Raw genomic sequence first — 19,099 nt, 5'->3', positions numbered from 1 at the left:
AGGAACTTAGAGTGATCCATTCTAGTCACTTGATTATACCAACATTTAATAGCATAACCAGATCAATAGCATAGAAATCTCAAGTCAAAGATATACCAGAACAGTTTATCTGATAAATGTATAACAGACAGTTTTTTTTTTCCAGTTCTCAGATGAAGTTGTGTTCTCTCACCTCCACTATTAAATGCTTTTGCTTTTACTCATTTCAGTCACTGGAATGTGTCCATGCTGGGGCATTACCTTGAAGGGTTTAGTTGCAGAAATAGATGCCATTTCTTATTTTACATATTCTATCAAACTCTTTTGCCAAACTACTAAGTTATGAGGTTGTACACAAACCAACACTGGTTATCAAGCGATAGTAGGAGACAAACACAGACACACGGAATATATGAAAAACTATATTGTTCACAATGATTGTTTCAACCCATCTTTCATTGATCCCTTGTGGGTGGGATATTGTATGACTGGTTCTGATGCATCTCTTGGTGCAGAAGTGTCTTATCAAGTGATGTAATAAAGGGTGTCTCATTAAATACACCTTATTTCATTTGGTTTTAACACAGCATGTTGTTAGTGACCATAGATTTAAGCTGCTGGACTTAACTCCATATAACATCACTTGACTAGACACTTCTGCACAAGAGATGCACCACAACCAGTTGTATAGTATGCCACCAGCAAGGGATCGATGCAGGATGGGTCTAAACCAGTGTTTTCCAACCTATTTTCCCCCAGGCCCCTACAAAGCTTTCCAGAAAAATGCATGCTCCACTGGTGGTTGGAAAAAAGGATTCTATTTTTAATATTCTATCACAGTTATTTGATACAAAAGAATCTACCAGTAACACTTAAGTACTGAGTACCAAAAGAAAGTACATTATTGACTAAGAAAAAAAAGTGAATCTCTTTAATGAGAACTTAATGTCTGGCGACTCTGGCAGATTTCCTTGATTTCAGGAGACAATTTCATTAGCTTAAGCTGTAGCATTAGAACAGCACTATACTGTAGCAAACCGTCTTCACATGGTATGCTTGGCTGGAAGGATTGGTTTGGCAAGGCTGAGTATAGGTGTAGTATGTTTGCTGTGAAAAAAAGCTTTTCACAATTCCATGTCCCACGTAAGGAAAAAAAAAGAAATTTTGGATCCCATGTCCCGCTACAAATTTTCCATGCCCCACCATTGGGGCATATGCCCCATGTTGGGAATCGCTGGTCTAAACAATCATTGTGAGCAATAAAGTTTCTCGTATATTCCATTTTCTGTCTATCATTTGTTATACACTCAACAAACACTGAGCAATTCCTGAGGTAGATCCAGCAACAATTGTGTAAATTCCATGGATGACATCAGATAGCCATAGGCAATGAATGTGCTTCGTCAACTAACTACTAGGAGCATACCCAATACCTAAATAATTACTTACATATACATACATATGTATAATGGGTTTCCACACAGTTTTTGCCTACCAATTCTACTCCTCACAAAGCCATTAGTTGACCAGGAGCTATGGCAGAAGACACTTGCCCAATGTGACATGCAGCAGGACTGAACCCAAGACCGTGTGATTGCAAAGTGAGCATACAGATATTGCTGTAGATATAAAGAGTAAATGAAAGATCGGTTAGATGCTCACATTTTCTTTATTATCTCTCGCACACACACTCACATATATATATTTGTAGCATTTTATTTGCTTCAGTTATTGGACTCTGGCCATGCTGGGGCACTAATTTGAAAGGTTAGTCAAACAAGTCATCCTCAGTACTTATTTTCTAAGTTTGATACTTATTCTATCAATTTCTTTCATGAAACTGCTAAGTCACATAGACACAAACAGCATGGAGGAAATAAACACAGACACGTGCGCACATACACACACATGCATATAAACACACACACAACAGGTTTCCACAGTCACTCACAAGGCATTGGCCAGCCTAAGGCTACAGTAGGAGACACTTGGCCAAGTTGCTGCACAATGAGACTGAACCCAAAACCATGTGGTTACAAAGTAAGCTACTAAATCACACAGTTACTTCTCGCATATGGATATATATTTTTCTATCTTCACTAATGCATTCTTTAAATGCACATTTGTCATTCAATTCTCGTTTAATCCTCAGTAAATATAATTTGATTTTAGTAGTTCATAGTTTTATTTTTACTACATTTATTGCATATAGATTCTGTATCTATGCCTCAATCTAAGCTTCTTTTGCTGGGAATCAATTTAGTTTTAGTGCTTATTGATTTGTATTTCATTTACTCCTGCAGGAGAAATTAAAATTCAACATTTGCAGAATTTTATCTCAGAAGCCTAATACATAGGCACAAGCATGGCTGTATGGTAAGAAGTTTGCTTCCCAACCACATGGTTCTGGGTTCAACCCCAATGCATGGCACCTTGGGCAAGTATCTTCTGCTATATCCCCAGGTTGACCAAAGCTTTGTGAACTTTGGTAGTTGGAAACTGGGAGAAACCCACTGTACATGTGTGTGTGTGTGTGTGTGTGTGTGTGTGTGTGTGTGTGTGTGTGTGTCCTTCTCTTGATGTTGCATGACAGTTGTAAATGAGTGTCACTGTCATACAAGCAGTGTCATTCAATTCCAGTATTCTGTGGAAACATGTCTGAGCATTGGGGAAATTATTACCTTACTTGGCAGCAGGTGAAGGTTTACAATAGGAATGGCATCAAGTCATATCACAATAACTCCATCTGACCCATGCATGCATGGAAATGTGGATGTTAAAACATAATGATGATAATGATGTCTTATGAATTTATATTTTTTGCTTATACCTACAGGTAGTAGTTGGCACTCCGTCACTTACGACGTCGAGGGTTCCAGTTGATCCGATCAACGGAACAGCCTGCTCGTGAAATTAATGTGCAAGTGGCTGAGCACTCCACAGACACGTGTACCCTTAATGTAGTTCTCGGGGATATTCAGCGTGACACAGTGTGACAAGGCTGACCCTTTTGAATTACAGGCACAACAGAAACAGGAAGTAAGAGTGAGAGAAAGTTGTGGTGGAAGAGTACAGCAGGGTTCGCCACCATCCCCTGCCGGAGCCTTGTGGAACTTTAGGTGTTTTTGCTCAATAAACACTCACAACGCCCGGTCTGGGAATCGAAACCGCGATCCTATGACCGCGAGTCCGCTGCCCTAACCACTGGGCCATCGCGCCTCCACTTATACCTACAAGAAGAAAATTAAAACCCAGTATTTGTAGAATTTGAACTTTGAAGCCTGAGACTTCAGTTTAAATTCAGTTATCTGGTTTAGTGCTGTAGAGTTTTTGCTGTAACCATTCTGCTATATATATTTGTTAAATTAATAAGTGTTTGACTAAACTAGGAGTAAGAAACATTTATGAGATGGCTTGTTGAATTATGAATTTTAATGAGTCGTTTTGTCAATGTGTCAGATTTCAGCTGTCTGCTATACACTTTTCAAAAGTCTTTCTTTTTCCTTATACTGTCATAATTATTCCTGAAACAAACCAGTTTATTATAATATGTGATATGATGGAAAAATTATTAATAGCACAAAGACAAGGTAAAAAAAAACAAAGTGTATTATGTTTACACTTAGGAAAAATAGAAGGAAAAGTCTTTTATTGATATATATTTATATATAAGATTTCATTACATACATTCATATATATCATCATCATTAATTAACATCCACTCTTCATGCTGACATGGGTTAGACGGTTTGATTGAGTGCAGGCTTGTAAACACATATGTAAAAAGTAATCATGGACACACACACACACACACCTAAATACAGAAGAGACATGTTCACACTAAATGTAGGTATGTACACCTACATCCATCTTGAACTCTATGAAGAACTTGAATAAATCTTAAAGAAAACGTGAGTGCACACACACACATGCATATGTTTACACATGCAATGTATAAACCAAAGCCACACAGAAATGGTTGTGGAAGTTGTGTTATAAATTGAATTATATCTACTATGCAAGAATGATATTAATATTATCGACTTTGTAATATGAAAGTCAGTAGCAATCCAATCACAATCTCACCTCTGACCTCAAAGAGACCCAACTACAGATGCTATAAACCATTTAATTTGGCTCCTTACAAATTAGTTGTATGATGATGATGGTGATGGTGATAGTTTCAAATTTTGGCACAATGCCAGCAATTTCAGAGAGGGACTAGTTGATTACATCCCCCCCCCCCTCCCCAGTGCTCAACTAGTACTTATTTTATCAACCCCAAAAAGATGAAAGTTGATCTCAGCATAAAGGCAGATGAAATGCCACTAAGCATTTTGTCTGACATGCTAATGGTTAATAATAATAATAATAATAATAATAATAATAATACCAAGCAACAACATTGATAATGAGAAAATTGTACAGTATTCAGACTTGAGAACAGATGTCAGTAGAATGTGGAATATAAAAGCAAGATCAGTACCAGTTGTAATTGGAATACTTGGGTTGGTGACGAGAAACCTTCAGAAACACCTTGACACAACTGGAATCTGTCTTGGCCTTATGACATTGCAAAAGACAACACTTTTGGGAACAGCAGATATCTTGCGGAAAGTACTGTCTGTTTAAAATTGCATAACTTGATAGGGAGTCAATTAAACAATCCAGTGTTGATGAGATCATCACTGTGCAAATGAAAGAATAGTAATAATTATAATTATGATAGTTTCTAATTTAGGCACTCGGGCCAACAATTTGGAGGGAGAAATTAGTCAATACTATTGATCCCAGTACTTGACTGATATGTTTTTTTTCATCAACTCTGGAAGTTGGAAAAGCAGAGATAACCCCAATGAGATTTGAACCCCAAATGTCAAGAGTCAAAATTAATACCGCTAGGCATCTTGTTTGACACTCAAATGACCAATCCATCAATCTGTGGAAAATAACAAGCAAGAGTGTGTTGTTAGTTAAAACTGCAAGGATGGTGATGATGATGACAGCAATGATTGTGATAATGATGGTGAGGATGGTGATGAACACGATGACAGTTATGGCCCTTGCTGCCACCACAATTATTATCGCCATTGTCTTTCATCATCATCATCATCATCATCATCATGGTCCTCTTTACCATTTTTATTATCATTATTTTTATGCCCATTACAACTGCTGCCATCGTCACAACTCTCCTCCTCCTTTGGCTAAACAGTAAACAGTTCTCTATATGTGGCTGTCTTTTATTGAAAGTCCTGTATTAGTGTTATTGATTTCCCCCCCACCCTTTTTCCTCCTTCTCTCCTTTCCTATATACACTAACAACATTTGTTCAGCATGTGAAGAAGTATGCAGCATGTGTACATCTGTAGATCTGTGCATTTCTCTATATCACCAAGCTCATGTCCCCCTTGAAATCTCCTGATTTCACAATCTTGCCTGAGATCTGTTTCAATAGCTGAGATCCTAGCATGCATTTCCCAGTATTGATTTTTATATGTATATTTGTACACACAAGAAATAGCCACTCTGTGTGTGTGTGTGTGTGTGTGTGTGTATCTCCTACAAAAGCAGTAGTTCCAGCCAGGAATTGGCTTTGCTGCCCACTGGTCAAGGAGGAAAATCTTAGTGAATGTATGGTGGCCATAGCTAGAAATGCAGTAGAATGATGATAATAATAATGATTAGGACATGACATTCTATCCATGGCTTGTGTCTATGATTACCACATATCTGTATTAGTCAGTTTAGTGGTATGCACAATGGTGGTAGTAGTAATAGTAGTAAGAGTACATAATTATAATAGAGGCTGCAATGATGGTTTGATTCTATGTATTGTGTGTGTCTGTGTGTATGTATGTATATATATATATATATATATATATATATATATATATATATATATATACATACACACACACATACACACACACACATACACACACACACACACACACACTTTATATGTGGCAGTGTTAGATATATAATGTGGCCACATTTGTAATTATAGAACTGGCTTTTATCTGTAATCTCTTTTTGGAGTCGAGACCATATCTGCAATCATGCTATAAATTTGTAGTCATATCTACTGAGTTTGTGATCTTATCTGTGGTATGGAATCATAGTCTTCACTGTTCTAGGATACATGTTTATAATCTGAACTTTGGTGTGATGCAGTCAGGACTTTAACTGGATATCATACAGTTATGGCCTCAATGGTAGTTTTATGAAGATGTTGTATTGTGATCTAAACTAAACCTTTCCATCAAAATTTCATATTAATTTATGTTCCAAACACCAGCTCAATAGTGACAAAGTTATTTTACTAAATTTATCATTACTTTCAAGATTAATTGCAACAAAGACAATATATTTCAACACACACACAGCAGAACATCAAAGACCTAATAACTAAATAGAGAAAGAGAGAGAGAGGACTATTCTAGCCATTAAGCTAGTACTCACTCACTTTCAGTTGTGTAAGCTGGAACAACATGAAATGAAGTAACTTCCTCAAAAACATAATGTGCTACTCAATCCAGAAACCAAACTTGCAACCTTATGATTGTGAGCCTAGAACCCTTAACCACTAAGCCAATGTGTTTCCTCTTCTAAACATCAGCTACTTTGATGTCATCAGCCTAAGGTGCCCTGCATAGGTCAGGGCGTTGTCCTTATTCCATTGACTAAAGAGAAGTAAAAAATAAATTTTCCCTCAAAGACATAACACTTATCCAGTTTCCTCTTGGGTAAACTGAAGCAAGAGTTTATCAGTTGATATTCAGATGGTCTTAAGAAGCTTTAAAAATAGCCAAGCTGATGTATAAATTTGTCTAAATAAAGTAACATGTTGGGAGGGAGAGAGAAAAAAAGAAAGAAAAAGAATATATAGTAGAGGTGTTTGGTATAAGGAAGGAAATTTGTGAAAATGTGGCGGTTATATTCTATTTAAGGTGTTGGATGTAGAAGGGTTTTACCATATATACTGAATGTGAATGTGATTCTAGAATGTAAAGTTTTGGTAAAATTTTACTTTTCATTGATTAGTGATGGTTATCTGGATAAGTTGCATGACTATTGACCACATGGTTCTGGGTTCAAATCAACTGTGATCAATCCATATGCAAGGCACTGTCTATTTTAATTTATCTGATTGAGAGCAAGTTCAACTCCTGCTTCACACTCAAATGGGCAGTGGCAATAAGGGTGTTCAACTGTAAAGAAAAAAAAACAATTGCTCTATCAAAACCTATCCCAGACCAGCTCAGAAAAATGGATAGGAAAAAAAAAAAACTAGAAATCAATGTCAGAAAGATCTAGAAATTTATCAATAAGGACAACTTAACCTAGCAATGTTTTGCACGATAAATTGGAAAGAGAACAAAAATGCTGCCTACACACATTTGTGAATATAGACTACTTTCAGTATACAGATGTCTGTATTGATTGCTATGAGATACCATTAGAGATTACGAGGAGCCACTGTGGTAGAGAACTTTGGGAATTTCAGCTTTATGTTGTTCATATATTGGTCGGATGTGGTGAAATATACTCATTCGTTGATAAGTGGTGGTGATTGTAGTATTTCTAATACTACAATACTGATTAAAGAGACTCAGTGGTTGTGGCTTGAAACTTTCTGTTTTTGGATACATATGAATAACGTGTTGAGTGAGATGATATACGAATGATGCCAAGATGAGAAGTTGGTATCTTTTCTATAGAATTATAATCATAATAATCCTTTCTATTAAAGGTAAAAGGCCTGAAAATTTTGGGTAGGGCTTAAGTTGATTACATCAACCCCAGTACATTACTGGTACTTAATTTGTCGTTCAATTCGTGCAGCACCCATTTCTCAAGTATTTTTGTTTTTCCAATCTCTTTGAAGTGGTTGGAAATTGTTGTATACGTTACGTCTAATTCAGAAGCAAGCACTCAAACAGTTGTGCATGGATTGGCTTCCACTAAGGCTTTTAGTTGATTGTTGTCAACATCCAATGGCCGACCACTACATTTATCATCTTCAAGACTCTCGCCACCGCTACGAAATTTCTTGAACCACCATTGTGTTCTACGTTCATTAGTGGTTCCTGGGCCAAACGCATCGTTGATATTGCGAACTGTTTCAGCAGCTTTTCGGCCTAGCTTGAACTGGAATGAGAAAATTGTGCGAATTTGTTTTTTGATCCATGTGGTATTCAACGTTCCGGAAAAAAATGGCCTAATTATTTAAAAAGAAAAAGAGTAACACGATTAGATAGAGCGAAAAATAGGCTTTAAAATGATATATAAAAGTCAAAGTAATTTAACGAAAATTAATTTGAAAATACATCATTTAAAACCAAAATTTAAAATCCCGCAAGAACTTTCTTGTCAACCTAATATATATATATATTCTTTGACTTGTTTTATTCATTCGACTGTGGTCATGCTGGAGCATCACCTTGAAGGGTTTTAGTCAAACAAATCAAGCCCAGCACTTATCTTTTTTTAACGCCTAGTACTTATTCTATCGATCTCTTTTGCTGAACCACTAAGTTATGGAAACATAAACACACCAACACCAGTTGTCAAGTGGTGATGGGGGTACACACACACATAAATATAAACATGTATATACGACAGGCTTTCAGTATCCATCTGCCAAATACACTCACAAGGCTTTACTCAGCCCAGGGCTATAGTAGAAGACACTTGCCCAAGATGCCATACAGTGGGATTGAATCTGGAACCATGTGGTTGGGAAGCAAGCTCCTTACCACACAGCCATGCCTGTATGTATACACACACACACACACACATACATACATACATACATATATATATATATATATATATATATATATATATATATATATATATATATATGCAGCAGCATAGCAGAACTGGCATTGGATTAAATGGATTACTGTATTTAGTTATGTCCTTTTATATTCAGATCCTGCTAGAGTGAAGTTTGCCTTTTATTACTTTAATGTATATAAAATATATACCTTTTATGTACTGGTTAAATTTAATCAGCTATACTCATCTGTCTGCTATAATTATTATTGGCTTTTTTCCCAATTATCTGAATTCAGTTTATTTTATTGAAATTATCAATCATTCTTACATGACCACATATATATCTGTGACCCAAATTTTTAAATGCTTAGTTGTTTGATTGATTTTTTTTTTTTTTTGTGAGATGTGATGTCCTAGTGCAAAGGTCAAAGATCAAAGATAGTACTGTTTGTAAATGACAGTCGGCCAGTATATTGTCTTTCTTTTAATCTAATTTAATTCTGTTTTGTTTTTGTTTTGTTTTTTTTACCAATTTTTTTATTTATTTTTTTAAAATCTCTTCTAACAAATTAGAGTGCAATAGCTTAAAATTTATTTTAAAAACAGATCTGCCCATATTGAAGGTAAAAAGACTCAAGAAAACTGTATTCAATATTTCCATATTAAATATTCCATTCATGACATTTCACAAAGCTATTCATAGAACTAGCAAAGATATTCTAAGATATTCATAGAAATACTAAAGATGCAAAGCGAACTGCTTTTGTGTGTGGAGAACCTGAATCACTTGAAAATGAAAGTGATTCCATATTAAACTTCAGAATAAAAGACCATGAAGAATATGCTTCACAAGGTGTCATATCTCTAATTAAGGTCTCTATTATCATATTTACCATAATCCTGACATTTGATACTCTAGATTCCTTTCCTCGTTCTTGAAAGAACTTCAAATTGGATTTTACAACATTAAGATTTGATCATATATTTTCCTACCCATTTGGATGCTTCAGGGATTGTAAGTTTGGCCATTCAAAGATCAGTTGAATAAGCAAACGAATTTGCTGGTGAAGTTAGAGTAGGCAGTTACAAAGGTGGTAATTACATATTCACAAGAATATGTTGTACCAACTGTAGGATAAAAGTACATCTCTTGCAAACCATGATCAATTTAGATTATAAAAAACAAGATTCTTTCTTATTTGCTCTTTCTCTCTCTCTCTCTCTCTCTCTCTCTCTCTCTCTCTCTCTATATATATATATATATATATATATATATATATATATATATATATATGTGTGTGTGTGTGTGTATGAGCATCATTTTAGCATCTGCTTTTCTATACTGACATGGGTCAGAGTTTGCTAAAGCAGATTTTCTACAACCAGATATCATTCCTGTCACCAAACCTCGCCTGTTTCCAGGCAAAATAATATTTCTCCATGGCCAGCCATGTTTCTGCATATTTGGGAATAAATGACATTCACTTACAACATTCCTGCATTGTCAAGACCAAAGAAATGCAAACACACATGTGCATACACACACACACACACACACACACACACACACACACACACACACACACACAGAGGTTTCAGTTTCTTTCTTCTAAATCCACTCACATGGCTTTGGCTTACCCAGGGCTATAGTAGATGACACTTGCCCTAGGTGCTACACAGTAGAACTGAACCTGAAGCCATGTAGTTAGGAAGGAAACTTCTTAATCACACTCTCACAGAGAGACAGAGAGAGAGAGAGACAACAAGGGCATAGCTGTATAGTTAAGAAATTTGCTTTGCAACTGTGGTTCCAGATACATTCCCATTGTGCAGCACTTTCAGAATCTGTTTTCTATAGCTTTGGGCCTACTAAAGCTTTGTGTATGGATTTAGCTGCTGATGTTGGATCCCCATCCACAGCTTCCAGCACCTCTTGAACTTTGTGACAACAAAGGATTGGACAACTTACACGAAGCAAGGTATCCCTGTATCACTATGCTGCACTTCTAAAATAACAATCACAGCATGCCTTTTCATTTGCTGAGTCAGCCTGATGTCTGACATTATTTATCTGAAAAGTAAGGTAAAAAAAAAAAAAAGTTAGAATAAAGTTAGAGCTCTTGAGAGATGTATCTTTAAGAAACTGATGCATCTTATATATATATATATATATATATATATATACATGTGTGTGTGTGTGTATATATATATATATATATATATATATATATATATATATATATACTTTTTTTTGTTTGTTTCAGTCATTTGACTGTGGCCATGCTGAAGCACTGGCTTTTAGTCAAAGAAATTGACCTCAGGACTTATTCTTTGTAAGCCTGGTACTTCTATCGGTTTCTTTTGCTGAACCACTAGATTACAGGGACATAAACATGCCAACATTGGTTATCAAGCAATATGTGGGGGGAACAAAGACACACACATAAATGTATGCACACACACACATATATATATATACACACACACACACACACAACGGGCTTCTTTTCAGTTTCTGTCTACCAAATCCACTCACAAGGCTTTGGTCAGCCTGAGACTATAGTAGAAGACTCTTGCCCAAGGTACCACAAAGTGGGACTGAACCTGGAACCATGTGGTTGGGAAGCAAGCTTCTTACCACATAGCCACGTGTATGTATGTATGAATGTATATATGCATATATATTCTTTTACTCTTTTACTTGTTTCAGTCTTTTGACTGTGGCCATGCTGGAGCACTGCCTTTAGTCGAGCAAATCGACCCCAGGACTTATTCTTTAGAAGCCTAGTACTTATTCTATCGGTCTCTTTTGCCGAACCGCTAAGTTACGGGGACATAAACACACCAGCATCAGTTGTCAAGCGATGTTGGGCGGACAAACACAGATACCCAAACACATACATATATATATACATATATACAACGGGCTTCTTTCAGTTTCCGTCTACCAAATCCACTCACAAGGCTTTGGTCGGCCCGAGGCTATAGTAGAAGACACTTGCCCAAGATGCCACGCAGTGGGACTGAACCCGAGACCATGTGGTTGGTAAGCAAGCTACTTACCATACAGCCACTCCTATGCCTACAATATATTTATGTACATATATATATGGTGTTAAAATAGAGAACTTGTTTGTGGATCTGCCTACTATTGCAGCAGCAGCAGTATCCTCATTAACAGCAAAGTCTTTATTCGTGTCAATTACAGGTAATTTATCGGAGTACAGAATAACCAATACACTCAACACCAGATCCTATAAATCAATCGCTGAAACCATCCCCATCCAAAAAATGATATTAAAAAATTGGCAATTACATTATTCATTTCAGTTTCAGTTCCTTAAACCATACCATCATGAAAGACTTCAACATTCACAATTTGTGCTGTTGAGTGGTGGTGGTGGCAGCAGCGTTGGTGGTGGTGGTAGTGGTGGTGGTGGTAGTGGTGGTGGCGGCAGCGGCGGCCAATGGTTAGAGGGGTGTTTCATTAGACTGTAAAGGCAAACAGCTGCAAGATTTCGTTTTCAATAACAATTTATGCATATTTAATAATAATTCTCCAGCATACTTGCATCCAGGAAATGGACAGTATACTTCCATTGACCTCACACTTAACAGTTTGCTTTCTCTCCCCTCTCTCTCTCTCTCACTTAATTTTATTTGGAAGACTCGAGGTGATCTGTGTGGAAGTGACAATTTCCTTATAATATTTACAGACCAATGAAGCCTGCAGCAATGAAAGACTTTCTCTGGAGACAATTGACAAGCCAGATTGGAAGCTGTTTCAAATTTACTACATTAGAAAAGTAAATAATTTTATTAACTGGGCCTGTGAAATTGTTCCAGTTTTAAAGTTTACATATTCGTCTTTTGTGACTATTAAGGTAACAATGTCTCTGGCTGTTGACTTTAATATCATAAATGTGATCCATGATTTGTAGAAAATTATCAGATTGCTGTAAAGAAATGAGGACTGGGGGAGATAAAAGAGCCAAAAAATGGATTCTAGAATAGTTAATTTAAAACATGTATTTCCATGGTCATTGCATTGACAAACTTTCTGCTCTAGTACTCTCTGATAAGACCTTTAAATCTGTCGTATGTTTCTTTTCTCAGGCATATTATTTCTCTATTGAGCTTCCTATTAGTCACAAATCCGTTTATTCTAATAGTTTCTTTTCTCAAACTGCTCCTCTCTGGAACTCACTACCATCATTTTGTTTTCATCTGGTCCTTTAACCTTTTAGTATTTAAACAGGCCATATCCAGCCGAAATATTCTATTATATAATTTTTGTTGAGGCAGATTTTCTACAGCTAGATGCCCTTTCCTGCTGCCAATTCTCACCTGTTTCCAAGCATATTAATATTTCCCATGACCAGACATGTTTCTGCAGAATATTGGAAATGAATGACATTGCTTGAAAACATGTCTGGCAATGGGGAAATATTACCTAGCTTGGAACCAGGTGAGGATTGGCGACAGGAAGGGCATCTGGCCATAATCTGCCTCAGCAAAATCCATCCATCCCACATAAGCATAAAAAAGTAGATGTTAAAAATGATGATGTAATTTCAAAACAAGGAAACACAAACATGCACACTCACACACACATGATGGGCTTCTTTCAGTTTCCATTTACCAGATCAATTCCCCCAAGGCTTTGATTGACCTGGCACTCTAGTAGAAGACAGTTGTCCAAGGTGCCACTGAAGTGGAACTGAACCCGAAACTATGTGGTTGGGAAGCAAACTTCTTAACCACAAACCCACATTTGTCATTGTATAGACATTACAAGAAAGAATATTGTTGTTGTTGGCACTCCGTCGCTTACGACGTCGAGGGTTCCAGTTGATCCGATCAATGGAAGAGCTCGTGAAATTAATGTGAAAGTGGCTGAGCACTCCACAGACACGTGTACTCTTAATGTAGTTCTCGGGGATATTCAGCATGACACAGTGTGACAAGGCTGACCCTTTGAATTACAGGCACAACAGAAACAGGAAGTAAGAGTGAGAGAAAGTTGTGGTGAAAGAGTACAGCAGGGTTCGCCACCATCTCCTGCCGGAGCCTCGTGGAGCTTTAGGTGTTTTTGCTCAATAAACACTCACAACGCCCGGTCTGGAAATTGAAACCCCGATCCTATGACCGCGAGTCCGCTGCCCTAACCACTGGGCCATTGCGCCTCCACACAAGAAAGAATATATATCATCATCATCATCATCATCGTTTAACGTCCGCTTTCCATGCTAGCATGGGTTGGACGATTTGACTGAGGACTGGTGAAACCGGATGGCAACACCAGGCTCCAGTCTGATTTGGCAGAGTTTCTACAGCTGGATGCCCTTCCTAACGCCAACCACTCAGAGAGTGTAGTGGGTGCTTTTACATGTCACCCGCACGAAAACGGCCACGCTCGAAATGGTGTCTTTTATGTGCCACCCGCACAAGCCAGTCCAGGGGCACTGGCAACGATCTCGCTCGAAAATCCTACAGGAGCCAGTCAGGCGGTACTGGCAACGGCCACGCTCAAAATGGTGCATCTCATGTGCCAACCGCACAAGAACCAGTCCAGGGGCACTGGCAACGATCTTGGCTTGCCGGGTCTTCTCACGCACAGCCCATTTCCAAAGGTCTCGGTCCGTAGTCATCGCCTCGGTGAGGCCCAATGTACGAAGGTCTTGCCTCACCACCTCAGCCCAGGTCTTCCTGGGCCTACCTCTTCCACGGGTTCCCTCAACTGTTAGGGTGTGGCACTTTTTCACGCAGCTATCCTCCTCCATTCTCACCACATGTCCATACCAGCGCAATCGTCTCTCTTGCACGCCACAACTGATGCTTGATGATGATGATGATATATATATATATATATATAACAGAATTTCCCCCTCTGTGCATCAGCTGGGTTATTCCATATTGATAACAAACCAAGATGATCATTTTTCTACTCATTCTGTCAAATTAGCACAAGTACTTCTCCAAGATCATGAAATTAATAATGTTTTGACTTAGTCTACATATCTGAGTCCTAGAGGAAAGTTTTGGTAACCTTTAGCTACCATGTTTCTCTTCAACTACACTACCTTTGATTCTGTTGATCTGGAAAATAATGAAAAAATTCAGTCAAATAACTCTGTCCATTAAGTTGGTGTTTGGAACATAGATTAACATGGAATTTTGGTAGAAAGCTTTACTTTAGATCACTTCAATCCTTCTGTTACCATATTTCTGTTGAACTACATTGCCTTTGTTTCAATTATTTTTGAAAAAATAAGAAAGAATTTACCCAAATAACTTTGTCGTTATCAAGTTGATGTTCAGAACATGTAAACTATCATGGAATTTTAATGGAAGGTTTTTAATTTAGATCATTTTATGACAGGAAATTTCTATTATAAAATCAGGAACCATGTCATACAGGTTAATATCAAAAGAGTTAAGTCATAATTTTAAAACACAAAATTTCTTTGTTTTGCAGCAGCTCATGGAAAAAAACTAAAAAGCTTGCTGACAATTAGGGATTTTATTACACATTATAATTATGCCGGAAGCATTGATTATTAAATTTTGGTTCTGAAAATAAATTTATTTATTATTTTTTTAAGAAATAAATTTTATGTATTTATTTTTGCTATCTGGTACATACATCACACTCTTCATTGTTGTCAGTATTTTATTGTAAAAACTATAGTCTGTTTCATGATTGTCCATATTTTCAGATGTATTTTACCCACCCTTATCACTTCTCTTATATTCACCTTTCTGTAACTTGAGGGTATGCACTGACACTAACCTCTTTTTTCTCCAACTAGGGATACCAAGTATCTTCTCTACAGCCAGACACCTGTTCCTGTCTCTCTATCATACTTTAACTTCTCATCCCCTGACATTAAGCCACCTTCCTCAATATTATTCCTCCTACCACCTCAATTGAGGGGTCTTGTCTTGTGAGTTACTTGGTGCCCCCACTAATGTTAGTGCCACTTAGAAAGCACTCTGTACACCCAGTAAAGATGTTGGTGCTAGAAAGGGTATCCAGTCATAGAAGCTCTGCTAAAGCAGACATTAGGACTTAGTACGGTTTCCTGGCTCACTAGCATTTGTCAAATCATTTAACCCATGCCAGCATGGAAAACAAACTTTCAATAATGATGATGGTGTGTGAGAGGCAGAAATGATAAAGGCACCGGACTAAATTCCTGGTAATTATAATGAGTTATGTCATTCTTAGTTCAAATTCCACCAACATTGGATATGTCTTTCTTCCATTCAGGGTCAATAGTGGTACATTATTGACCATCCCAGCATCAAGGTAGAGTTATTGTTTATACGCCTTTCCTTAGATATTTCCTGTCAATATGATAAATTATTATAGGCAGCAAGCTGGCAGAATTGTTAGCATGTCTTCAAATTTTGCCAGGATTGACTTTGCCTTTCATCCTTTTGGGATCGATATCATAGACTAATCCACTCATCTGAAATTGCTGGCCTTGTGACAATATGATAAATTATTGTTGTTGTTGATTTTTAAAATAAGATTGTCTAAATTTGCATTATATTTTTTTTCTCTTTGCAGGTATTTATTTTATTTTTTTTTCTTCTTAATAATGAAATATATAAAGAGAGGATAAATAGCAGCTATATTGATCCTGCTTCTTCCTGGATGGAATATATATCCTTATTAAACTAAACAGGTTGGAGCACATTATCATTTCTAATTTCTAATTTTCTCATTTCCTTTTGCTTTTTCTTTTCTTTTGACAATTTCAAAAAAAAAACAAAAACATTTTGAGGGTTATTTTGTTTGTTCCTTTTTTCATTATTTTTAATTTTTTAATCCTTACCATTTCTGGGGGCTTTTGTATTTTTTGTATTTGGTTTAGATTTCTGAACTTGAAATTTTAATTTTCTTTGAACAAGTGTTGTAGGCCTCACTTTTCAGAAAATATCCACAAGATAGTATCGTTGTGTAGAAGAAGCGACCCACAGCTGACTATGTAGCAACCTCTTGTTTTACTCTTTTTTTTCTTTTTATGAAACTTCTAATAAAAAAAAGGGAACATTTGTTATGATGATATAACAAAATTCTATTCTAAATTTTGAAACTTTGCACAAAAACTTATTTTGAAGGAGTTTTTCTTTTTTCTATGCTAGGTTTGTCATTACATGAGGAAATTCTCTTTTTACATTTTAGTCCAAGATGTGTTCATGTATGTATGTGTGTGTGTGTGTGTGTGTGGTGGAGAAGAACCACTGGCAAACTTCTTAACCATACACATACAAACAAATGCATACACACATAACACACATATATATACTGTATATTCCTGTGCATAAGTCATATTTTATATTTGATTGTAACTAAAAAAAAAAAAAACTGGAGTGCAACTTAAATATGGAGTAAAGCTAAAACTATTAAGTGAGAAAAAATTTTGTACCAAGATTTAATGCTAAATTGGGAGTGCAACTTATACTTGAGTGTGACCTATGCATGAGTAAATACAGGTATGCACACATATGCAAACACATTGTGTGTATGTATGAATGTTTTTATTTTATATCTTCACATAACCATCACTTGAGCACAATGGTGATATCATGTTTACATTCCTTATTATAAATAAGCTACATATTATAAATAATATGTTGCTTATAATATGCAGCACATATTATAAATAATAAGCCCTTTCAAAGACCAGTGGCATACAAAAATCTGCTTATTTGGAAACAGGTAAGGGTTGGCAGCAGGAAGAGCATCTGGTCATGGAGATGACAAATTCTATCTGAGCATGTGACTGGCTGCAAATATGCACCACTGAAAAAGCCTCAAATAGGTCCCCAAAAGACTAAAATGCATCTAGTACTTTCACTAGCTGCTGCTGCTGGGATGGATTTTCATCTCCCTCTAATATTCATTGGATTTTTAACACAGCATGTCTGTAAGAGATGTTATACTGGCTGGCCTATCAATACTGTATATACATTGTGTATGATACGTAGATGGCTGTTTTATTCAACTGTGTTATGAGAAGCGGTGGGAAATCATCATCATATTCATCATAGAACAAAATCCAACAGAACTCTTACAGACAGACCACTTTGATGTTTCTTTGGATGACTAGGTCTAACCCAAGAGAAGCCATAGGGAAGATTCAGTTGACTGTGGTGGTGGTGGTGATTGCAGACTCCTCCACACCCCCTCAGATGTCAACATAGACTGAAGACTAAGTGAATTAAACTAAAGACTACAACAAAAGGCTTTAATTTCTGTTGTCATTTAATTGCTACTTATCTTCTATCAGCTAAAGACTTTTGTACTTAAAAGAAGGTCATAGCAAGGTCATCTGTGAGTGACTCATTCATTGAGCTGCTATGATATCATATTTGTTCAGTATTTTTAAACCCATCCATCATCCTCCTCCTCCAGTTGTTGTTGTTGTTTGTTTTTCAGCATGGGGTGGGAGTGGGAGTTATATTTTTAGTCTTGCAGATGAACCTTCCCATCCCTTGACACTGTACTATCTCCCACCACTACTATATATATATATATATATATATATATATATATATATATATATATATGTGGTGACACAGTGCTTATGTATCCTATTGGTTTTTGTTTGTTTGTATTTTCCTTTTGGTTTTTCTGCTTCTTAAATGGTCATATAATGTCACAAAAGACAGACAGTTAATCAGTGCAAGAAATACCACACCGCCACAGTGTGCTAGGTATAAAAATGGTAATTACAGGGGGGGAAACAAAATGTTACTGTGTGTGTGTGTGTGTGTGTGGTGTGTACCTTGCCATTCTTTGTTCTGTATGTATGTGCATTGTGTGTCTGTGTGTGGTTAAAATATTGGTGCAATTGAGTGCATAAGTATACAACAATCACACCACACTTCCTTAAATATGTAACTATTATTAAACATGGCAGATAATAGTTATATATATAAACATATATATATACAACAAACAGTAATACAGGCAAACAAGAACATAGTTTCAGGGAAACAAAAGAAACAGCAGATTAATGTGCACTAGTCTGATCCCATCATCAGCTTGGCAATTGGAAATCATAGGCAGTTTTGGTACCTAAGACCATATCATTCATTCCAGTGGGTGGCCCACAGCTTATAATTGTGCAAAGAATAAAAAATGAATGGTCAAAGATGGGGAAAAAATAAGTGCACAACAAATTAGGAATAAAAAAGTACGAAACCAAAACAAACAGAGATAATAACGGGTTGCCTTTCGATTCAGACAATACCTAAAATAATGTATGGGGGATAATTGTGTAGCATCCTGCAACCATATATACATACCCCTCTCTCT

The 19,099-nt window shown here is 36.6% G+C and overlaps 1 protein-coding gene across 15 annotated transcripts in view; it reads left to right on the top strand.

Moving 5' to 3' along the window:
- The window catches only part of LOC106872104 (uncharacterized), a 361,913-nt gene that overhangs the window by 127,265 nt on the left and 215,549 nt on the right, over nt 1-19,099 (top strand). For 4 of the 15 annotated variants that reach the window (XM_089347005.1, XM_089347013.1, XM_089347014.1 and 1 more), the window contains exon 3: nt 1,771-1,912. The exons of 3 other annotated variants lie outside the window; for them this stretch is intronic. The gene's annotated coding sequence lies outside the window, so the exon portion shown is untranslated. Of the gene's footprint in view, nt 1-1,770; nt 1,957-19,099 lie in introns of those variants that run through there. 8 more of the 15 variants (XM_089347012.1, XM_089347003.1, XM_089347007.1 and 5 more) reach the window with 5 other exon arrangements.

This window comes from Octopus bimaculoides, chromosome 2 (assembly GCF_046866305.1).
Source record: "Octopus bimaculoides isolate indiv1 chromosome 2, ASM4686630v1, whole genome shotgun sequence".
In the NCBI taxonomy this organism is placed as follows: Eukaryota; Metazoa; Mollusca; class Cephalopoda; order Octopoda; family Octopodidae; genus Octopus; species Octopus bimaculoides.
Note: the sequence above shows the minus strand (reverse complement) of the source record. Positions and strands in the feature narration are given on the sequence as shown.